This window comes from Solenopsis invicta, chromosome 11 (genome assembly GCF_016802725.1).
Source record: "Solenopsis invicta isolate M01_SB chromosome 11, UNIL_Sinv_3.0, whole genome shotgun sequence".
Taxonomy (NCBI): Eukaryota; Metazoa; Arthropoda; class Insecta; order Hymenoptera; family Formicidae; genus Solenopsis; species Solenopsis invicta.
Genome location: NC_052674.1, coordinates 7,573,055 through 7,599,864, shown reverse-complemented (window position 1 = coordinate 7,599,864; position 26,810 = coordinate 7,573,055). Strand labels below are relative to the sequence as shown.

Genomic DNA, 26,810 nt, shown 5'->3' with positions numbered 1-26,810 from the left:
TGCCGTTAACATATATGTCAGATCAGAAAGGTGACCGCAATTACAGACAATAGATTTGTTTCGATTACCTTTCGAATAATTAAGGGATGTGTACTCATGACCAACAGTTCGCAGCAGGAAGTTCTGCAAATTGAGATTCGCGAATGTCACGTGAAATTTGCGGCTTTGATAACATGAACAGGATTTTCGCATAGGAAATCATAAAAGAACTATGCGAAATAATGATTCACGTGGTAAATGAGCGCTGGCATTAAACGAATAATTAAATAAAGTCAGACACGCTCATTGTTAAATTTTTCTCTGTTATATTTATTATGATGAATACTTTTTCTCTGCTTGTTCATTATAATTAACATTTTTCCTTAATAAAAGCATTCAGTTTTAAATTATCTGATAACAGTTGAGTGACTGCTATATTTTCATTCCTGTTATCAATTATGACGTAAATACAATTATGATATATATATAAATTTTTTTATTCCCTTTTAATTATTTTTTATATAATAATTCTGCTTAAAATTGCACGTAAATAAGATCTTATAATTAAATTTTTTAAGAAAATATTTAGAAACGTATTATATAAAAGAGAATAAATCTCAGTTGAAATCCTGCCATCGTTAATGAAAATTTTAAAGAATAATGTATTTTAGAATATTATTCGTGTGTTGTTGAAAATTTAATGTGGTAAATAAACTTGTTATGAAACTGAAATCCGTGCGAACAATTCTCTTTAATAAAAGTGTTGGATACGGCCATGAGCCACACTACTGAACGCGACCCGATGAATAATGCATAAATTCAATTCACGCCTATCGTGCGTAATTAATCTCGACGCTTAATTGAAGTAGAATTGATATGTTTCCTTCGGGAATGTTAATAATTTTTGTACACCTTTCTTGTACGGTATTTTGTTACTCTTTTGTTAGTCTTTTCTTTTTTTTATTCTTGTTCAAGCCACAAGAATCGATTAATTTACATTAATTTTGAGGTTGTTATAGTAGTAAAATTATTGGGAAGCCGACGGTTTTAATATAAAAACCGATGTAACGGTAAAAAATCGAACGCAACCGACTTTCCGCCCTAGTCGAGAGCTTTTTATCGCCTTCATCGCCGACACGTATTCTACTTCTCCCGGAGTTTTTCTTTTCAATTTTTCTCCCCCTATATCAATCAAAACGTTCGTGACGCAAGCTATTCCTTACGCGTTTGTGATTTAATTTCACCAATTGTGTCGTTTTAAGTATTTGATGTATAGCACGATTTAATTAAAAAATATAATTCTGTTTTATCAATTATATTTGTTTCCGGTACTTTTCCTACGGTAATATATGCTTATTTGCATCAGCAAAACGGAATTAGTAATGTGAGAAAAATTCGCATCACCAGTCAAAACAAGAAAAACGGGTTTAATTCATATTGTACAATAATATACACGTTTATTATTATGCGAATTTACAATGTGATCAGATTATATATTTAATTAAATCCAGCCGAATATAAAATTTATGATTAAATGTGATTAAATTAAATTAAATTTTGGCCGAGATAAAATATAATCAATTTAATTAAAAATTAAATCAAAAATTAGTAAAATTCTTAAATTAAATATCTATTGAATATATACATGTATATAGCGCTCTGGAGTAACATAAATTAGAAGTGCTAATAAGAAAATAATCATTTCGTATATTGTTATGCTTGGAACGTTATCGGACATTGATCTAAAGGTAAGAGAATACGATTCACAATGCCACTCCTTGCACAATAACTGTCTGGTTATACGTTGACTTGAACTACTGGTGCAATTTATCACTCGTAGCGCGCTTCCTACGAAGCGTTTCTTTTATTAGCGTTCAATGTGTCGTAGTGACCGGCTTCCAACACTGACTACTTTCATTGATATGTGCAGTATTCTGTGGTAAGCAAATTGTTCGACCATTTTAGTGCCACACGTCGAAAAGCGTTTGTCATGCATTTCGCGAATTAATTGCACTGACATTAACGTTTTCTTTTCTCAAATATGCCGCAAATTCCATGTGCCTTCTTTCTTCAAAATTTTTCCCGAGGCAACATGATTAACATTTACACGTAGTGTTGTAAGAAGTGATTTTCTCTATTTGGCATACGCATACTTACGTTAAACTACGTATTTCATATTAATACAAGCATTTTTTAATATTAATGCTCATCGGGATATTGGATATTACAAATCGAATTGTATACAACGTTATGTTTATGAGATATAGATCGCGTTATTGCGAGAATGAATCTGATCACAAGTTACGCAAAGTAACCGACATGTGAATTAAATACACAATCGGTTTGAAATAGGCGGAATTAATTTGCTTTTCTATATGAAAGCTACCGGTATGTGTTTATGAAAGATATTAGTTGAATGCGGATTCGCTCAACAAATAAATATGGCTACTTCAAAAGCGTTCTCCCGTTAACGGTAATACGAATTGAATCCTAAATGCTCACTCGTGGCTTGCGTATTACTGCGCCGAGTATTATATTTGATATCGCTGTTACTAAATTCCACACGGCAAATCACAAAGCTCTATATAAAATTCCTGTGCATCCTCTATAACTCAGCTCTTTCGCCTACATCCTTCACGCGTTTGTTGCACAGATTTATTTGACATACGACCGACACACAAGAGCTACGAAACGTCAAAATAACAAGGTATGCGCATTGCGGCGAATAATAGACGCAAAAACTCGAAAATTATTTTTAACTTTCCCGTCCTCTCGCTCTAATAAATTTTTAAATTTTCAAATATATAAATATATTTAATGTCAATTATAAAACTATAGTGCAATTTTTCTCTCAACATGTGACATTGCTATGAATAAGTTAGTAAAAGAACTGTCGAATTTTCTTTCTACATCTTTTATTAAGTTTACTTTTTATAACTTTCTGCATTATTTTCGATGCTTAAGACGTCACATTTATATTCAGCAAGCATTTCCGCATAGAAATCACTATTGATAAGCTGCAAGAAAGTTATTGTTCAGCAAATTTGTCTTTTCACCAAAATTTTGTGCTCTCACACCTATACCATCACATTCTACATGTATATAGCAAAAAATTATAATATAAAGAATATAAGAATATATTCCTAGAATGTGGTGATATAAATATGAAGGAAATGCGTAGTAAATTTAACATATACATATTGCGACACAAACTTTTCCTTGAGTTGTTGATTACACGTGGCAACCGGAAATTTCCATTCGCCTTGCCGTGTCTCGATCTACTCGGCGCTCAGACGTTGAAACTTTCAGTAAACGTTGGCCTAAGCCAAGTTTTAACGAGCCTTATGCTCTGTTCTCGTCGTTACACCAACGACGATCCTTCAAACGCGTTCGCACGGAAATTATCCCAGTAAGACGACCAATTTCTAACGGAAATGCGAAGTGACCTCTTAACGGATGTTTACGCACCTTCTTGATACCTATTTCATTCGATGTAATGTACTAATATATTGCGTAACAATTCAAACGTTTATATTTCTTACGTATTTCTATTAACATATTTTAGAAAAACTTAAAAACGAAAACAGATATGCATAAACAATTGTACTCTCAAAGGTTGTCACGGGACACCCTGCATATAAATATTAAGATAGTATTTTTTTTTCTTGTAACATCAGAATTGGATTTTTCAAACGATTAGGTTCAATGACAATTTCCTTCGGCACAGAATATTCTTTTTTCTCGAGCGAAGCATTTCGTTTCACACGCATTGTAGAACACATCGATCGAAGAAAGTAGTCGAAGGCGAACGCCGTAAGGTGTGCTCTTTACGGTATCCCTGGACACAGCCGTAATCCGATTTATCCATCTTCCTTGTGCGATCAGAATATTAAGAAGCGCATACTCGAAAATACAGCATATCCCCTGATAGTCGGCACAAAATACTTCTGAATGGCATGAAATAGTTCAATATGCGAGAAATTTGGGGAAATGTTTTTCATAGCGCAAAGCTCGAAAGCGAATTATGTTGACTATAGTATTTTAATAGCACACACATACGTGTCTACGCTATATAATATGTATAATTAAAACGATAAGCAAAAATTGCTTCGCATCTAAGAATTGTGTCAAAATTGTTTATGTATTATTTTTTCTAACGCATTTTGTGAAACTCATGTGCTACAAATAAATAATATAAATATCTAACTAGTAGGATTGAAAATTAGCGGTCGATTCTGTAACCTTAACGATGTCGTTAAGATATCGTTGTACAGGTTTTTTGTATCATGTATAATAGCTGCGCAACGATATCATAATGACATCGTTACGGTTACAGGATCGGATCCCTTAATATTTAGAAATTACAATTCTAATTGTCGCAAACGACTTCTCAGTCGGCTAATCGTATAAATTTTTATTAATGTTCTTTTTCATTAGTATAACTTTAATGATACAAATTTATCATTGTTGACACGTTTCTTCTATTTTGTGTGCATACATTCCAAACAATCAATAATAACTTTTTATATTTGTAAATTGTATTATAAATCCTAAATTATATGGGTAACAATAATATTATTATTATATATATTCGTGAAGATCAAATTTCGTAATTTTAGTCTTTTAGTTTAACAACTTGCAAAATTCAATATTACCTATTATTGTAGAATGTGAACTAGCGTATACATGCTGTGTATTACATTATATAAACGTAACGATACAAATGTATCGCGATTTATTACATAATTATATTATAAAGTGAAAGGTGATTCGTGGACAGATGTGTAGAATATGGGTTAATTAGATAATGGATGTTCGCTCTGTTACAATATTGCGGAGACCCTATACAATAACTCACACTACAGTATAGACGAGAATGCATTAAAATTATTCTCTTGCTTCGAGCAGGATTAATGGATACCATCTCTAAATTACAGCACTTTGTCTGTTGCATATTTGAATGTTTACCAAATATAGTTCCATAATAAAGATATTGAGAATAGAAACTTTTTTTACATCTCTACATGTGTGGAATATAAATATAAACCATTAAGAATGATATTTTGATTAAATAATAACTGTTAATTATTATTTAGAAATAAATATTGTAGATATATGTTTACTATAAAAATTGTATTTATATTCTAGAAGAGTTTTATTACATTTAACATCTTTAAATAAATAAAAGTGACTTTATTCAACACAGCATGCAGCTCAATAAAAAGAAAGTAGCAATGACATTTAGTGAGAAACTTTATTGCTTTTTATTAAAATATATTCTGTGCAGTTGCAATTTCCAGTGGAAACTAGTCAAAAGTTTTTTTATGCTGGATAATTGTCGAAAGTATACTAATCGGATGAATAGCAGATGTTAGTGGAAGTTCATGCGATTAGCTGACTGAGAAATTGCCTCTCTGTTTGCCGCTAACAATTAGAACAATTTCTCTGAACATTTATTTTGAATCCTGTCAGCTACAGATTAGTTTTTATCCATGAAACATGAATCACACAAAGCTGAAAATATTTCGCAATTTGTATGTAGATAGAGAATATTTGAACGTAATGCATTTGTACATGTTCGTGAAAAGAATTTTTAATTATAAAACTGGAAATATAAAATACGTATTTAGTATTTATTTCTGTCGCCAAAAATGCATTTTAAACTGGCATCGAAATAATGAAAATTTATTTGTTCGTAATATAGCATTTTATTTAGTATAAAATATTAAAATTTAAGAATTTTTATAAAATGCAAATATTTTTCAGATTTGATAATATACATATGAATTATATTTAAATATAAATTATTTAAATATAATTATATTTTTTAAAAGTTTTCTTACAATTGTGACATACTATTATACATGTAATATTAAAATGTTTGACTGAAATTCATCAATGTAATATAAACATATAATATAATGCAATATAATTTTACTTGATATTAAATCCTTTTAAAACAATTATAAATAGTTTTAAAAAGTAACATTATATGATGTATCTTCTTGGAAAATGTTTTTTAATTCTATTTTAATCTCAAACATGCTCAATAAGTATGTTTGAGATTAAAACAGAGTTGATAGTTTTTACTGAGAAACGAAGAATTTCCGTATATTGAAAAATTGCCTCTTTATCAAGCACTCGATTCGCGAATGAGGAGAATGAAAGAGATTGTGAAAAATGAAAGATTTGAATAGATGAAATAGAACGGGTAGCACAAATCAATAACGAATTTTCCAATAGTAGTGCAGAATTAGTTGTTGGAAGCGATTAACGTTTTTAATCCGTTCTGATTTCGTTATATTCTGTAAATAAGAATAAATGATTCATAATTTTACATTTAATGATTTTATGATTATAATAAATAATTTTACCAGTGATGCTTCAATATCATATTGTATTTTATGTGTGTAAGTGTAGTTTAACATTTTTTAAATAACAATAATTTTCTTTTATTTCCCATATTGTTTACTACTCAACAATTAAACAATATTACACTTTACGCACGTGTTAGAAAATTTATGCATTTTATAAGCTTGTATAAATATTTTTACCGTAAGATACAATTTTTCCGCATGCATTTTTATTGTAACTGAAGATGTGACATCGCGTTTCAATTTTTCTATAGATAAAACTCATCAGCTTCCATGTTTGATTTTGTTATGAACGTGACCAACGGGCATACATTATTTATGGACCCGCACAAGACCTATTCACAAATGCTGGTAGATCTTTTACTGTAAAAAATTTACATTCGTATGGGTCGTTACATGTCTTTCTGACGACAGTCAGTCAGTTCAGTTACCTTTATATCGAAACTCAACATATTCCTCGTTACGTACTCTTATCGAAACGTCTGGAATACGAAATTCACAATATAATATAAAATTTTCTGTCTCTCTATTGATTACATATATGTATATGTATACTCGTATGGATGTATATTACATTTGCCATCATAAGTTGTAGAAATCTAAAATTGCTTTCGCTACAACTTTGAGGGTCGTTAGAAAGGTCAGTTTTGATCTTGCAATTAACGAATTTACCAACAAAATTGCGAAATAATTCCATTTATAATAAAATCTCTGATACACATATTATCTTATTATAATAAATTGAGAAAATGTTTCTTTATTTAATGTAAAATAATACTGTACACAAAATAAGACATAACACAATTCTGTCATATTTCACCTGCTTGTAACAATGCACGAGTATGTTGAAAAAATGCAACTCACGTGTCTCAAGAACATGCGTAATTTTCTACGAAAACACGTATATGCTCTGGTATTAAAAAAGATATAAACAAGATTTTCGAGCATTTAAATTGGTTTTATTTCATAATAAAATCTTGGTTTGCTTTGTTTTATCATATGGAAATTATACATAGTTGGAGATATTGTTGGAATAACTATTAAATATATTTAATCTTTTATTATAAAATGTGTTGTGAAGTTTTAATAAATACTATAATACGGAAATTATATTGCAAGCTGTATGTACGTGAAGTGTGATTAAACTGAACGTGTTACCTCAAATATGTATTAAATATAAACTGCTATACTTTACTTAACTGGAACACGGTCATCACAAAACTATTTCCGTGATTTATTAGAGATAACGCTAAAATTGTAGCTTTTGAAATTATCGAGTAGCTGTATTCTAGGAAGTTCGTTACGTAGAAGCGCGTAATTATTTCTTGCTCTTGTTGCTTGTCAAACGCAACAGGGAAGAGAAATTACCTGATTTGCTCTCTCTTTTTTGGAGACACGACAGAAACTAATTGTGGAACTAATGGGTTTGTCTTGTATCAAGAACTGTCTGCCAGATTTAAAACTTAATCTGGATTGTATAAATTGTTAACACAAAATTAATAAGAAACAATATTAAATTTGTTCAGCTGAAATCAATTCTTTGCCATTAAAATCTGGAATAATATTAATGTTTACATTATAAGATATAAGAAAATAAAAAAATAGTTTTTTCTGTTTTTTGTGTCAAATTATTTTTCAGTTCTTTTTCAATTTCTTGTTTCTTTTTTGAATAAAACTCAAGAAAAAAATAATTTTTCTAAAATGTTTAATTATGACCTTTAGAAATTTTTTTAAGTGTTTAGACATAATATTTATATGTATGTATTACACATAAAATTAAATATTATACAGGGTGTCCCACAATCCGTAATCAAAATTTTAATATTATAATGTATTTCTTACTTAAAAATAAGACAAAAATCTTAATACGAAAATGTCGTGGCTATAATATTTTTTAAATGAAATTAAATGAGAAGTATTTACAGTAAGCAAATCAGATAATCTAAAGATCGTGCATTCAGTGACTGTACAATGACAGTAGGTGTTTTTGCACTTTTGTAAACTTGCTGTTACATTGAAGTAATTACGATGATATTGAAATGCTTTATTGATTGAATCATATTTAAATATAAATATAAATTAGTATATGCATTATACATGTTATAATCATTTAAAAATATTACAAAATATTAAAATAATTATAATTAATTGTCAAAATTCACTAGATATCAATGGTTCACAAGCCAACTTTAGAAAAGAGATACCTGTATGTCATACAACTCGGCAATACTTAATGAAAAATGTGTTGATAAGAACGCGAAAAAAAAATAGATGTAGAAGTATTAACTTTTTGTAAAATATTGATAATTGCTTACTTTATTTATATAAGCAAATTATCTTTCTTTAACAAAATTTAAAATGTTCTACAAATTCTATGAACTCTCTTATATAAAATAATCATTAAAATATTGAGAAATATTGAGAACCAAACCCTGTTATTTTTGCACAAATAATCACACCATGTATGTACTTTATTGAATTCTTCCAAAGATCCTGCGATTACATAGCTAACGTTTCGGCTATAGTTCGAGCCATTTTCAAGGCTTAGTACAAAAAAGTTTTTTAAAACGTGAAACAAAAGTTTTGGATAAAAATTGTTTCATCCTGTCAATAAGTCCTGTCAATAAGTAAATTGGTGTAATTATTTGTGCAAAAATAACTGCGTTTGATTCTCAAGGTCTAATAATCTAATTTATCAATATTTTATAGTTTTATATAAGAAAGTTTGTAGAAACATTTTAAATTTTGTTAAAGAAAAATAGCTTGCTTATATAAAAATATGTTGTACAGTTTAAAAAATATATTCATCTTTATTCAATAATAAAGTTTACAACAATGTTAAGAAGAAAAGTATAAGTATATTTAGAAAAAAAGCAACTGTGTCGTCAAATTAAGGAATGCAAATTTTTAATATCATTGTTATCAAAATAAAATTATATATTGTGTTCTTCAGATGACAATTATCATATTGAAATGAAAGTATATTATACTGAAATTTAAAATTATTAAACTTTTTTATAAAAATTTTACATTTCTTTCCTTATAAAAAGAATTCATCGCTTCTACCTTATATAGAAAAAAAACCCAGATTGCTCACATTAAAAGATAAAGAACACAAATAAATAAAATTGTCAGAGCACTCATTGTCATTCTACCGTTACTGAGCGCGTGATCTTTAGACCATCTGATTCGTCTACTGTAAATACTTCTCATTAAAAAAATATTATAGTCTTGACATTTTCGTATTAGGATTTTTATCTTATTTTTAAGAAATACGTTATTAAAATTTTGATTACGGGTTGTAAGACACCCTGTATTTCTCAATAAATATATAACACTTTTTTTACGTATTACTGCGGGCGCAATAATATTTTATTTTTAATTATTTGATATAATAAGTGAAAACAATACACATATATGAAGATTATAGATTTATGTTACAAGTTACACTCATTCCAACTAAAAGAGGATAAAAAAACTATACCTTTCACAATTAGTGAGTAAAGCAACGTCTTTCTCAAACATCTTGATACTTCAGCATAAGAACATAATGGAACACAAAGGAGAAGCAAGAAATAGATAAATGTATAAGGGTGTACTTTGATCGACGCATAGGCTGACGCACGTTCCACCTCCTCATTTCTCCTCGCCCCTTCCGTCTTACTGCAATACAAAAATATATTTAATAAGAAAGTATAACTGGCAAGAAAAAGTGAAGGAGATGGAAAAATAAAATAATAAATAGGTGGAAAGAATAAAGTAAATCCAGAGCTAGTATCAAAGCTAGAGAAAAAGGCAGGGAGAAAGAAAGAACCCTTGAGTGGCGACAATGCGTGAAAGACGGACATCGAGAGGTATATCGGAGAAAGCAGAGCCCTTGCAACATGGTCGTTCATGCAATAGCCCGGATAGAAACGACGTCAAAGCATCAGGTGCTTTTCTCAGCCTAGTTTTGACCTTCATCATCTTTTCGATAGCTGTACATCCCTTCGATGCATCTTATCAGAGGGAATTTTAATCCTGTCCTTGAGTGATGATTAAAATTCCCTCCGATGCGATGCATTGAAGAAATTTCTAGGAAATTGATATCTAAATATTATATCTGAATATTAAACAAGAAAACTTATAAATGCTAAGAATAAGCATTTTGGAAAAATTATTCATTTAAATAATTTTTCGTTTCTTAAGAAGAAAAATAGGGAAGAAACATTTTTTTAAAGATTACTTTTATACTTTGTAAGTAAACATTTGCAATTTTGTACAATCTTAATAAACTAATTTTAAGCTTTTTTAAATAAAAAATTATTTTTTAACTTACAAAACAAACTGCTTTTACGTCAGAATAATTATTCAACGATAACGACTAAAACTGCTATTCATTGAAGATTAGTATCTTGTTGGCCTGACATTAAATGTTTTATAGTCTTCTAAATCCGGATGCTTATATAGTACATCTATTATATTGGCAACTTAGGTCAGACCTTTTGACTTTTCGTAATAATTTATTATACAGTTAACCATCGCGTTATCACATTTTTTTTTTCCTATGCTATTTAGACACAGGATTTTCTTCTTTATTCTTTTCACATTTTTCTTGGAATAAAACAAGATCGAAAACTGTGCGCGTTAATCGCCTTTAACTTTCAACGATATTACCTTGTTCTCACCGTAAGCGTTGAGATTTCAGTGTTTAATATTGAAAACAAATTCCTAAAGTTTCTGTAAAATTGTTAAACATCGTTTAATGAGGTCAGGGAGAATCGACTGGTGGAAATTGTTTCTCTTGATGTCCTTGAACACCCATCGCAACACTTACCACGAGTCGACTACCTAGGCACGATTGTCCGACTTCCATCAACAGAGATCACACAATAAAAAAGTCTAGAAACTTTTAAAACGACGAACTAATTTTATCGTATAAGAATAATTTAAACTTGTTTTTTGCAAACGTTTCTGCACATTCTTTTTTGTAAACATTTTTTGCTCTTTTTCAACATTCAAGATCATATAATCAGGATTATTTAAAAGGCAACTGTAAATCACATTACTTATTTAGAAATTTCTATGTTAATAATAATCGATTATAAAATATTTATAAAAATGTACTACGTAATTTAGAATGTAATTGTTCGGAAGTTTATCTCAGTCTAAAGAATGTAGTACAAGTAAGATTTTTAATTTTTAAACTAAGCTTACTAACTTTTCTAAAGTGTTACAAGCTTAAATAAAACACAGTTATAAAACTGGTTTTACACGTATTTTTCCAGGTAATATCTATTGCCACTTCTTTAATACATTTATCTTCGCAATATATTATATATTTCATATTAAATTTTCAAAATAGATTCCGGAGAATTCTTTACTTCGAAATTTCTTCGAAATGTATATACATATAAAAACATGTGAAAATTATTACAGAAAGAAATTATGATTAATAAAAAATGATAATATTCAGTATGTAGATGTCAATGTCACAAAAAATACTTTATTGCTTTGAAAGTAGCCCTTGGACAAAAGTTCCGGCATGGCTATTCACTCGTGAAGAAGCCAACCGCTGATTGCCGATAGTGACACGACTGCAATATTGCATTCTCGAATATGGGTGCGTGCGTCACAATACGTGCGTATGTTACACCCTTCGTATGTGTAACACACGCCCGATTAAACCTGACATGTGGGCGCTTGAACAATCGATAAATTTTCACATCACTCTATTTTCTCAATGCTGATAGTTCGTCTGTAAAGAATTACAAATGCGGGTATTATTATTTTTGTGTAGTTTTAATTTAAGGTGATAAGATAATGATTTTTAAAATACACAAAACACACTTCTAGATACGGAAATAAATCTATTTGTGAACTAATTTTTTTCTAAATTGCCGTTTATATTATTTACTTTTAATCAAATATACATTATATATATTATTTATAGTTAATAGTTATTTTATGAGTCTTACAATAAATTAACGATTATCACCTTCGTTTTCTGAGGTCTAAAATTCATTCTTAAAATAGAATGAATGTAGTTGTACTGAGATTAGAGAATCAGTTGCGGCTAATAAGCTGGCTATTTTACGTCACGAGATTATCATCGAGATTCAGACGGTTCCGTAAATCACAAAGTAGAGCGCGCAGATAGATAGAGAAGCACGAACAGAATGCGTAAGAACGAATGTACACGCACACGGAATAATGTCACGCGCGCGAGACACTCCGAGGATCTTATCTCAATTGATCTTATCTCAACTTTTTCGTTCGCCTTGTTGTTTCATAACAAAAGATTTCTCCTACTAAGAAATAAAATCGAAAAGTCTCTAGATAGAGATAAATTGGTGAAATATGAAGGTAATAAAACGAATTGTTAGACATTCAAATATATTACACAAATAGTGTAACGTGTAATAGTATAACAATGAGTAATTTTAAGATATAAAAACTTATAAACTTTTGCAAAATATGTAGTATAATTAAGTATCTATATGAAAAATGCACAATATACAATTTATTACATCTGAAAATAAATTTTACTAATCGTAAATTAATAAATTAAAAATTATCTCAGAATATAATTAACGTGCTTTAACATTTTTTATTTTTATAATTTTTTTATTAAAAATTATAAATATGTTAATTTTATGTAGTTTATTTATATTTAACGGATTAGCTAATTATCATTTTTATAAATTTCATTAACAAATACTACTTAGATATTACTCATTTTGTGTTTCACTTTTTATAAAATTTTTTTTTGATCTTTTGAAAAAATTATTAATATAAAACAATAACGTTTTTTAAACGCATCTTTCAAAAATAAAAATAAAAATATCATAATTACGAAATAGAAATAAAAGATTCTTTTATGAAGTGAAGGAAAAAGGAAAACGCAAGTGTAAATTTATTTAAATGAAATAGAAGGGCTATAATTAAACAGCTATATTTTCTGTTTATACCGCCAACTATCTTCCACAAACATCTCGAACTGCAATTGCATGTTTAATCAACTATGTTTCTAGATTTTAATATTTATCAAGATTCAAGCTTATAACCTTATACAGCAATGACAATTTTACTTGAAAGGCGAATATATTGCGTTAATATTGCAGTGAGTTAAAATGACAACTATATGACCCTAATTTATATCAAATTTAATCACATTGGTAACACTTATTATTAGCTGAAATGTTCGTCACGGCGCGGCGGTTTGCCGGAGCTATAGTCTCTGTGAGTCAGCTAATAGTACCTTTGTTTGTCTATCACTTTGACATGTCTAACAGCTTGCTACAACAAGTTTAATGATAAGATATAACCATTTTACCTGGTTACTCGTATCTGCGCTTTTGACAATTCTACCATATTTTTGCATCGAATATTTGAATAGTATGACATTTGTATAGTATAAAACTATACAATGTAATATTTAAAAAATGCACACTCGACCAAAGCTATGCTCGCAGTGCGCTCTTCAACATATATAACTGAGTAAATTTATCGTTATAAAGTTAAAATCGATAGTTTCATAGACAGTTACGTAGAAGTGCGAGTTGTTCACCTTGAATTGCATGCGTACTGAATAAACCGGCGTTATAAGTTTACTCTGTAATCTGACGTTCTCAGAACGTCGTACATTGTTTAATACATTTGCGTGCAATTTTATCATATGGATGCAACTTTTAATATTGATCACGAAGAAGAAAGTCAGTAAGACATTTTTTGGATTTTCTTCCGATTTCTATTAAACAATTTTTTTTGTTATTTTTTAATAGCCTCAGTGAACAAAAAAATATCATACATATCTGAATAAAGTTCCACTTATAATTGTAAAAGATTTTAAAAGATTGATGTAAACAGATGGTGAAAATGTTTCTAATTGACTTTTTAAAACATTATTAAAAGTTTAATTATGTTCTTGCCATTAAATAAAGCTAAATGATTATGTATCTACAACATATTTTATTTACATTAGCGTAATAAGTGCAGGTTGTTGTAAGAAAATTATTTTATAATATTTTGTTATATTAATTAATTAAATATTTATAATTTGTATTTTTTGAAGTGAGAAAAAAATGTTTAATGGAAATTGGGAAAAGTCCAAAAACGACCATACTGAATCTTCTCTTTTCAAAAAACAATTTATTTGATGAACTAATTTCTTCGAATTGCCATATTTTGTATGTAATATCAAGTAAACATTATTTTTTAATTACTTGCAATATAAAATTTATCTTGATAGTATTATATTAGTGTATGACTAATATTTTAAAATAAATCTTAAAAAATAATATCTTTTTTCATTGATAAATAATTAAATATAATATTATTTTTTTAATTAAAGATATAATTTTTTTTATCATAAAAGAATATGAATGTGATGCAGAATATAACATGTAGAAAAACAAGATAGAACACGCGGTTGCGTGTGTGTACCACAATTATTATATTTACTCGTGTTATGTGCGCTGATATCGATTTCTTCGTACATTCTTTCTCGTGCATATTGCATTAATGTGCAACACTTGCAAATTTGTAACGTTGCAAAGATCGATAGTGTAGGAGTAATGTAAACACCCTGTGTTTACGGTAACACCATTGTTTGTCATATGCACACAATATGTTACTCCATTTAACTTCCGATTAATTGCATTATATATACTGATGCGCTCTAGTTTTACACGAAGATCCTACGCACAGTGAAAATGTGCGTTAAAAAACATTTATAATAAAAAGTGCATGAAATAAATAGTTTATCTCTATCATTTTGCACAAATATAAGCTACGGATATTAATACGCGTGTAAGCATGCATTTATTATTGAACATTACGAACAAAGTATTATTGTCTACATTTGTGTACACAAGAGGAAATGTCAGTACCTTTGTTGTAATACGTCAAACATAATTTCGTAAATAATCAATGTTGTTCTTTAATGACGCATATCAGGATAGAAAATATAAACAAATGTTCAATTTATTGGTAGAATTTACGTTTTATTGTTTACGCTTTATTGCATAATATCTATTCTAATAATTGTGCAAAATGATTCCAAAAAGGATATATGATAAAAAAAGTTAAATCGACTAAATGAGTTTGTGTACATTTTATTAAAGTTATCTAAATTTCTTTGTTTTTCAATATCATGTTATATTGATACATAAGAAGGAGAGAAAATGAAAAAATATTATATCTAAGAAAAATCCGTTTAGAGAAACTTTTAAAGCACGGGGGAGATCTATTTTCAAAACCTTACAATTTATCTTTGAGTAGGATTTATTATAATTCATTTTATATATTTTCTTTGCCTCAAATGTGATAATATTTTAACTATTGCAGTGGTTTCCCATCTTATAAATGTTAATCAACGTTTAATTTATTTTATATATCAATTCTAATTATTTGATTATATGTGGAACATTAAAATGAAATAGATATTTACTTTTGTCATGTCTTTCACTTTTTAGACTGCAGCGAAAAAGAAATCTGAAATGGGAGAGAGAGATATCCGTTATTCCAAAATAATTTTTATATGCACATGTAATGCATATATAAAATTTATTAAAAATTATTAACATTAAATTTCAGCTTTTAATTATATATGCATTATACAATCTATTTAATAATTTGTTTTCCACGGAACATACTTTACAAAATTATATAGTTTTGAAAACTAAAAATGAAGTTAGAAGTTAACTTTCGTTGACGCGATTGTCATATTTTGCTTCAGGGAACACTTTTATGTGATATATGATGATTTACTGTCGCGCAGTAACTACATACATAGTTCTTAGTGAAAATTCAAAATTTGCTATGTGGAATTTCAGCGTTTTAACCAAAATGATTTCTCGACTTCATTTTTGCGACGTACTTATGTAACAAGAAAAGTATTAGGCATGAAAAGAAAATGAGACAGGAAGTAAAAAATAAACGGATGTAATTTTGCAACAGAATAACTTTTTATTTGGTATAAGTAATGGCAAACTTTCTGTTTGTCGTCAAGTAGTATTAAAACCAGTTTTTCTGAAATATGATAATCATATTTCAGAAAAACTGATTTGATATACATTGATTAGATTGCTAATCGGTAGAATTTAATAAAATAAAAAATAAATTTATAATGAAGTAGATGTATGAATGAATTTATGTATAATTTTTTCAACATATATTAAATATACATGTAGTTGAATTTATAATTATATTACTATTTTTATTATTATTATTTAAAACAATATTACTACTATTATTATTACTACTACTTATGAGAAATATTTATTTTTTAAAAAACTTGTTACTTATGTAATAACAATTAATTAAAGTAAATTAATTAAACTGCTTTATTACTCTTTATCACTCAGCAAGATTGTTTCTCTTATTCGTCAACAAATTACTACGTTACAAATTACTACATTACGTTAATTGTATATCAATCAAAGGTATCTTATTAGAACCTGACATTATAAAAATTTTTGCAGCAACGTATGAACTAAAATGCTTGCAAATTGATAGAAATTTTTTCTAAAAGTTTAAAATGTTTGTCTTCATTTGTGCCGCTTTAAACGCGCGCGTAAATTGGGAACGAAAAAGAGAATGGCAAAACAAAAACGTTAAAAGAAAATACATCCATATTAAAAAATAAATTATTTTTATAAAGTAGTTTAAGTTTGTTCAATCAGCCGATTTAGATCACAAAATTGAATGTCACTCTTTTAACAGAAAACCTTTCTACTATGTTAGGAACCCATTATTTTATAATTTTCTCTATTTTTAAGATATTTTATATCAAAAATAATATTAAAATGTCATAATTTTTCATCAAAAACTTTCCTTTCTTTGCTTTATTTTATTTTTTGAGAGGAATATTTTAGAACCTTTATTATATCTTTAAGATAAGACTTTATACATGTGCTTTAAGTATGCTTCTATACATATTTCGTTTTTTCTAATAGATATCTACTAAAGATTCTTCGAAAATTTTATTCCAATTTCTATTGCATATTATTTGGAGTAATATTTTAACATTACTACTTTTAACATTCTATAATTTGTGACAGAATTTGTGCTAGAATTGTATTTACAAATTTGTATGCACACACGCACGTACACACACACACACACACACACACACACACACTATAATACAAAAAAAATATTTAAAAATTAGAATTTACATCTAGGTAAAATATAGTTTATATACATACATTCACGTGTACGTGTGTAAAATTAGAATATCCTAAAGTTTGACTCAAATTACAAGATTGTTTAAAATAAATTTTGGTATATAAATTTATGTATTAAATTATAAATTTAATATTTTATGAAGCTATTGCATTTATTCACCATTTGAATTTGTAAGCGTATTAATATGTAAGCTTTAGAAGAAAAATGTAATTCTGTAAAAGGTAACAAAAATATTATGAATATTTTTGCGGCACTATCTCAAAACTCTTTCGAGTATGCCTCATGCTAAGTCGCTTTCCTAGCTTACTTTCGTTTCAGTCATCTCACGAGCTTCATCAAATCACTGCAGCGAAGCGTTTTAGTGGCTGCTTTTGAAATGGAAGAACAGGCGCTCACGTGAAAAGGTGGTACGCTGGGGAAGCGAACAGATCGGCTAATGAAATTGGCTGGAATAGGGCTGTGCGCTGAAGCTTTTGCTCTGCCTCGTAACGGTCTTTTTTCATTTCATGGAAAAATCTTCGATGAACGAACTTCAAAGGCGTCTCTCAGGATTGTTTCACAAACATTTCGTTCACGGGGCTGACTTTTGCCTCTTTTGCAAAATTTCGTGAACAATGAGTTGAGACAAAGTTTAAATAAGCAAGAACGAGAAAACTCCGTAAACATAATGCGACGATTGGTTCTTAGAAAGATTCAAAAAAGAGGAATTTTATTAAGAATCAAAGATTTTTTTTATCTATATTAGAAACGCTTATTTTCCTTATCAGACAATGGAAACAATGGACAGTTGAAATATTAAGCGCCTAATGCTAGGAATTATCGATTGACACGGTCAATTTCAGGATTTTTATAGACACTCCAATAGAATATTACTAATAGGATTATACTTTAACCCTTAACTACACTGGCGAGCTACGTATATGTACCCCCACTGCCCACAATTACAAATATTTTTTACGTGACATAAGATTTCTGTTATTTAGAAGATAAATCCTATGTTAACCTTGTCGAAAATTAGAAGATAATCGTTATTTTTGTTACTTAGAGTCCTACAAACTTTACTTTCTATTTGTTTCTTTTTTCTTTCTTGCTCTTCTTTCTATTCAATAAATAATTATCTTTTAGCTTCAGAATGTTTAATTATTACAGGAGATAAAAAAAACATTTTATTTTGTTTCAGTTAAAACTCTTATCAAAATTTGAGGTGTAAAACTACTCTGCAAGTGTAGTTGTATAGGCTTTGTCAAATTTGACTAATATAATTAAGAACTAATGTTATCGAAAATAATTTTTAATACTTTCTTAACATTACATATACATTATCATAATAATTTTTTCTATTATAGTCATTTTTGAGATTCATAAATTTACACTTGTAGTTTTTCACTTTTTTATCTATATTTTTTCTTTGTTTTATTATATTTATGTGTGAATAATATGATACATTAATTTGTTATTTGTGTAACACTTCTTTACAAATAATTTTTAACTTTTTTAATACTTACAACTTGTTACACAGATAATAAATTAATATGTCATTGTGCACACATTGATAAAAGAAAATAATGAAGAAATATAAATTAAAAAATAGAACACTATAATTTTCCTAAGAAATATAGATGATGTTCTAACCGGATTAAAATTATTTTATATTGTACTTTATATTTTTCTCTTTGCTCTCTATCATCTGCACCCGTAAATTCCATTTGGAGCGGCCGTTTCTATGTCATAATGATGTAGTGGTGCTGCTTCTGGATTAAAGCAAAAGCTGAACTAATTTATATGATTGATTGTGGAAGAGGAAAGTGAGACGGTTTCCAGCTTATAAGGTTATGGGATTATGGGACGTGCACCGTTGCATGAAGCAGTTGAAAACGGTATATTCATCGTATACCCTGCGGTGCTAAATGTGCGGGACGTATCTGAATCCCTTAGCATAATGAAAACCGAAATCGAGAAACTACGTTACATATATACATATGTAACATTAAATGTTTGTAAGAAAATGTTTAATGTTTCCTGATTGATCTTATTTCAAAACATTGCAGAAAATTTATTCGAATAATTTATTATTTCACTAAAGAATATGCAAATGTGAGAGAAATGAATTTATCCTTTTAATTATTACATTTTCTCAAATTTCGTTGCCGTCCTGCAAGCGTATTAATGTTGAATCCGTATAAGCAAATATATAGTGAAACCGTAAACGATCATGAATCTCGGTGTACAATATACTGATCTGGCAGCTTGATTAATTAACGCAAACCTTTAATTAACGAAACCGTCCTTCCCTATTATATTAGCAAGAGTTAGCTTTTTATTACTGCCACGTGTAACTCTGGATTACGTACTTTTATTCTTTTTAATTTATTTATCACGAAAGAAGACAAAGTCTTTGGAAGTCTTGGAAAAAAATGTAGGTTAGCTATTCTCTTTAATTATTATTATTACACTAAAGCTCTCTGCGTTTTTGGACATTAAGGACGTATTGATTTTCTTAACATGCTACCTTGACGTAATAATTAACGATTATTTGCGTCGTGTGTACGATTTTGACCTTATGTACTTTTCTTTTCTGTTTGCAGTTTTCTGTGAAAGGCATGAAAGAACGATGTAGCGATCGACAGATATAACAAGCGATTTTATCTAAATTTTACTTTAAAGAGAGAGTTAAATAGAACTCTGAAAAAAAATCAATAAAAATAACGTTTCCTTAATTTCTTTTCTACGTATCTCTCAAATATAATTACTACACGGTTTTAGATTTTTAGTTATCAAATGTCTATTTACTATAGCATATATGTTTATACAAAAGTAGTATGTAGGGATTGTTTTAACAACAAATATATTTAATTTCCCAATAACTGTATTTTAATTAAATTAATTTTATTTTACAAATTTTTTTACAAAATTTTTTAATTAAAAAATTCACATTTTGTACATATTTTTTAACAAAATTCTATATTTTCAATATGTTTTTTTTTTTATAAAAAAACATTTGAGAGTTGCAAACTAGAAATGTTTTCTCCAAATGCAACTGTTAACGAATATTCCATAACATCGTGGATGACATATTTGCTTGAAAACATGATGTTATCTTAATCTTTCATTTATCTTTTTCGCTCATCATACTAAAACACATATTAATCTTTTTTTAATGTTCGTGGAAGATAAGACTAAATAAACGACTAAACAAGAATGTCACTTGTATAAGTAACTTGTATATTTAAAAGCTAGTAACATTTTTATATTTTAAAAATATAAATAGAAAGTAATTTTGTTGCAAATAATTTTTAAATAGTAAAAATGCAAGCTTTGACTTTTTTTACTACTTTTGACTACTTTGATCTAACGAAGAAATGACATCAAGAGATTTACAAAAAAATAATAAGTTAAAAAAGCATTCGGCGATTTTCAGATATCTTATATAAGATAAACAGTAATTTACTTGTGTAAAAGTAGATTCTCAGAAAATATCGTTTATAATAAATGCATGATATGGATAAAAGATAGAGAACAAAAGTAAATGCAGTACTATAGACAGAAAGTTGTAAAAAATTTAAACGTGGAGTTTTGTTAAATAAAAGAACATAAAATAAGGGAATTTTATGTAAAAAAAAACAAGTACAAAGAACGTTGGACTAATTACATTAGACGGTTGCATGATTGAAGCAATTTATTAGTTATTTATATCAAGCAACGAATGCAATGAATGCGAACCGTAATTGCGGTCGAGGTTATTTGTGTTCAACACGAACTCTTGCGTTTGTGGGATAAATATTTTTTTCTTAACTTGTATATTGATATGAATACTCACTTTTTTGCAGGCTCGCACAAAATAAAAGCGCGACAATTCGTAATACAATTTGAGAATAAAAATGTTTGCAAGCCATTGCGATTTAATTAAATCGCTTTTGTTAAAATGAAAATATACGTGATACATAACATCTGCTCGTGCATCATGAAGTTAAATAGAAATGATAAATATAAATATAATGGCTACAACGCGGAAAAATTTAATTCGGAATAAGAGACTACAAAATGACTACAAAATAATTGTTTTTGAATTTATTGATATATTTCAATATAACATGACATTAAAGCATCGTAATTATTCAAATATTATCAAAAATTTATTTTGTCAAATAATATTAGATAAAATGACTGGAATATTGTGAAATAAAATAATGAACATGTAACATAACACGTTATTACATGTAGAAATGTTATATTTTGTTACATATATGTTGATAACTGTTAAATACCTTTTTATTTAAAATAGAAAAAATTATATAATATTGCATGCCAAGTAATAAATAGTACACAAGGTTGTTTTAATAATTTAAATAAATTGCGTCGCATTTTTGAAATTTATTGACTTTAACATTTATTTTATTAAATGTAAAATCTGCGTGTGACTGTCATTAGAGACGTGTAAAAGGAGAGTAGGGAAAAGGTTTCAAGTTACAAACTGTTTTGCGAAAACGTGCCTGTGCGTGCTTTACATCCGGCATACTCGCTTGTGTAATGAAGTTTTGGCCGAGAATACTTTTCCACGAAGTATCGGTAATGTACGCGTTTACAGAACGAAACTACTATATAACGAGCGACCGCGAGTTAATTAACTTGCTTCGTGCGTTTCTCAAAATTATATTTTGTTCCGCGTTAATTCTTGTTATTGTATCGCGTCAAACATATTCGAGAATTGTATCCTATATGTAATTAATACTTTTATTTCATTTTCTCTCACAATTTTGTAAAAACAATTAAAATTGGTGCTTACACTGATCGTCCAATTAGTGTGTCTACTTGAAACGCGTTGATCCTAGCGTGATATAAAGAGAAATGTGTTTAACAGATTAAATCACATACTGAAAATGGTGTTAAATACTACTGTGAATATAATGATATCCGTAATCCTATTTTACATTACATTTAATGCAACAAAACTGCATATATTGACAAACTGTTGAAAACACATCGCATCCGCGAAGTGTAATAACAACATACTTTAAATCAAAAACAAATCAATAATTGCATATTTTAACACAATGATTGGATTTATTTGTAATCGGCTTTGCTTATCGATTACAAGAGTTTTGTGATGTGATAACGATGGTTTCAACGTGGTATTTCATAATTAATGAACAATTGTCAATTATCACAGTTAAACTTATTCGGCTTGAAATGCAAAATCATGTATATTGCGAAAAGCAATATTAAACTAAGCTGTAAGCCGTATCGTGCAAATAGGAACATTTGCTGGGACTTCATGCTACGAAGAAGATTAACTGTACTAATATAGATATGAAAAATCAATTCTTTTTTACTAGTTTTCTTCATGTTGTTTTAATTACTAGATTGCAAATTATTTTATAACAATGTTTACGATTGCACGATTCGTATTGTAAATATTTTACGTAACTCTTCACAAGATTAAACGCTCTTTTTTCCCATGAGACATTAAGAGCTAGCGAAACGAGCTTCGAAGGTAGTTATTGCTCTGGAACAGAAAAGAAACAAGTCAATCAATACAGTGAAGGAATAGTCACTTGTAAATAGCAACGGAATATTACTTTTATTAAGACCTTTTCGAGATTTAAAAAAATTATTTTTTTGATATTAACTTTATGGTTTATATTTGCTTAGACTGATTTTTAACGTTTGATAATATAAAAATCTTAATAAATTAAAAAAATAAATATTTTTTCAAATATATTTATTATATATTATTAGAAATACGTTATTTTTGATGATATATACAAAAGTAGAGTATATTATAATTCATAAATCGTATATCGTGTGTATTTATTATTTACAAACATTACGTACAATTGAAGCTCTAAGATATTTATTGTACATGTATAAAATGTGTTTCAAATAATGAATTTTTATTGTACATATACATAAGAAATAAAAAAAGTATATAATAAAAATAAAGCTATATGATTTTGAAACTTTAAAACAACGGTTTAATTAAAATTCTACAAGAACAAGACGATTTTTCAGCCCTTAGCGTAACGCCGAGACTCGCGTTACCACACTGGTGAACTCTGAAAGCAATTATTCCCGCAAGATATTACAAGGATAAAAAGATATCTGAAGCAACAAAGGATCGTTAAGCGATCTCGCGGGTCGCAATGAGTGTTGCCTTCTCCTTGAGTTGTTCAAAACCTCCGAAAGTCGTTACGTCAACAGATACTGTTGTGCTCTCTTACGAGAATTTATTACTACCTTCTTCTACAATCTATAACGGTATATAACTCAGAAACTACGCAGTTTCATTAAAACTTCATACAGAAGTAAACTTTCAGGATATGATATTACTAAGATATTACTACGATGCATCTTTGAAGACTTTAAAATGCATTCTTGTAGTGTTTAATGTTATGAACATGGGTGATATAATATTATGCCAAATATCACACTTTTAAAAACATTATTGAAATTTGATAATATATTCTCTTTGGCGAATATTAATCTATAATTTAAAGCACTTGCGCATCTTCTCTGCAAAGAATAAACTTCGAAATCCTAAAAACACTCTAAAATATAATTTTAAATAATAATAATGAATTAAACATATATAACGATGCCATTATTTTTAACAAATTCCAAAGTGTTAATTTTATTAATTAAATTTAAATTGTTTACAACATTCGGGAAATGTTTTTGAATACACGAGGTTAATCTTTACACAATAATCACACATGTAATTGAGAAGGTGAAATTGTAATAGAATCTACTAAAACGTGATTTACTCTTTTCTAAAAATTGCCTTACATGATACTATGACACTCTCATATATAAAAATCCTCTAAAAGAAGTATAATAAAAATATATCTTCACAGAGCAGTTTATTTTTAACAGTATATTATCTTCGATCAATCCAATAATATAAGCAGGATACATTTGACATAAATTAGAGAATTTACGCTTGAAATTACCGTTCGAGTTTACTCACTAAATATTTGTCGATATTTTATGAGACATGAAAGTCCACGCGGGATTGAGCACTGAGGTTCGGAGCAAGATTTAATAGGCTCGCGGATATCACCTCGGGGGGCGACATTTCATTTTCCAGCCGGCTCGGCTGATTCGATCGTGAAACGTGATTTTACAACACAGCAACTCGCTGGCATGTTTCCGTGATCTCAATGTAACTTCGCGGATTACCCCGCCAAGTCGCGTTTACATTGCGCGTTTACCTTCCGGCTACGTCATCCTATTTTCCTGCGGGGCTCATTACTTCTCTTAAGCCCGACGCTCTCGCGACGTCGGCGGTTTTGCAAACATCGCGGTTTGGATTAGGGGGACAATTTCGAAGCTTAAACATGGCCTGGTAGTAGCCCGGTAGCAGCACGTGAGTGCTGCATTTTGCACCAGATGCATTCGGATAACCGATTGCAATTAACGGCCGTTTACCGGACAGCAATTGTGTTGGAAAAACGCCACTCACAGATTATAGTATGTTACGTAAGAAAGAGAACAAACTGCTGTTACATCAGAATGAAATATACTTGATGAGAACAGGTACGTGGATTCCACGTTCTATCCACGTGTATTATGTAAAATTCGTGGATAGGACTTCATCGACTTGATATCCATATGAATTCTACATGGACACTTCTATGTAGATTTTAATAATAATACATTTCATTCACGTAGAATTACTGATGAAATTTGACGGAGATTAAGATAGGTGACAGCAATGTGGATTTCATAAGAATAAATTCACATCGACTTATCCTGTACAACTCACGTAGAATTATTGATTAAATTTAAAAAAAATAGGAGCAACATAGAATATTCACGTGAGTAATTTTTTCATTTTGATTTTTAAGTCCAAGATTTCTTTCTTGAACACAGTACTGTTAAGAAACATAAATATTATCGATAAACAAAATAAATCTATGAATGAAGAAACTTTGATCTACATCCCAATGAGCAGACAATATTTTTTAAATGTTTTAAACGTTTCCTTAATAAAAATTTTTTCATATTTAATTTAATTATTGTATTATATTGACATATATTTTCTAGTTGCATTCTTATTTAAACAAATAATAAAAAAGTTATTCCAGATGCTATTCCGCATTTGTGAAAATTAGTAAAAAGAAACTGTAATCTTATATATATTTATATAAATAATATAGTTTACTTATACATGGTTTACATTTTGATAATATATATTCACCTAATCTATCAGTTATATACACATATTAGTACAAAGTGGTCACAGACCATCACGAGAGATCCAGTTTGCAGCAGTCGCAGAAGTCGAGCATCGTCTACTGTGGTCACAGCTTAGATGGGTGGCGGCTTGGGAATTTCCGAGAGAAAATTCCCGATATTTTTTGCAAAGAGTGTTTTTTAAAATATTACAAAAATATTGTTTTGCTTATTGGAATTATGTGGTGTAATAATATAATATTTATACGGATATTTCAAAGAAATTCATAGAAGAATTTGATTAGATTTTGATGTGGATTCTAGTACCGTTCTTAAGTGGACATTATTCGATTGGTTACGTAGATTCTACTTGAATGACTCACGTAAAAAGAACGCGGATTCTACGTACCTGTTTTCATTGGAGCAGTTCCTTGACTTTTACCTACTTTACCTTGCTGTATATAATATAAACTTTATTATTTCCGATAATTTCTCGCTGAATAATTACTTGCATTCGATGACATAATATAATAATTAACACTTATTTAATGAGTATGCACTTTTGCTTGTGAAATATCTTGATTTGTACAAAAATAATGAGAAGATATATTTATATAAAATATAATACGCTTAACATATATATTTTTCTCAAAACCCTCGCAATAGTTATGAAGTCTATTTTATTGATCATTTAATAAGATTGAATTTTCTTTAACCATAATTCAAAAAATAACCAGTTTCTTAATTAATTTTTTAAATTATTAATTTTTTATTAATTCATTCAATTTATTTATTTAAGTAAGTAAAACCTCTCAAAAACTTGAAAAAAACTCTATAAAATTATCAAAATATATTTCTGTAAAATTAGATTCACAAAATTCTAGGACACTTTGTATGTGCAACGCATGCATATGCAATTTAATGCATTCATTGCATACAAATGTAATATGACGTGAATTTCACTAATACCAGTCCAACTCAAAGAATATCTGCCGAGTAACCGCAAGAATATCCGATTCTAGGGTGATTCGCGAGATTGTCCATCAGACGCAATCGCGGTCCTAATTGCATCGCTGTCCGATTTATTGTTCGCGTGTATGTATTTTGCGTCGTCAC

The 26,810-nt window shown here is 28.7% G+C and overlaps 1 protein-coding gene and 1 long non-coding RNA gene across 4 annotated transcripts in view; one reads left to right on the top strand and one right to left on the bottom strand.

The window, feature by feature from the left end:
• LOC105205545 (BAI1-associated protein 3) overlaps positions 1–26,810 on the top strand; it is a 79,209-nt gene that overhangs the window by 7,082 nt on the left and 45,317 nt on the right. The gene's annotated exons all lie outside the window — the stretch shown is intronic.
• Positions 9,697–12,559, bottom strand: LOC113003376. The gene is made up of 3 exons (XR_003268428.2): positions 12,331–12,559; positions 11,838–12,090; positions 9,697–10,016 (listed from the first exon to the last, which is right to left on the bottom strand). It is a non-coding gene; the product is annotated as an uncharacterized LOC113003376 (long non-coding RNA).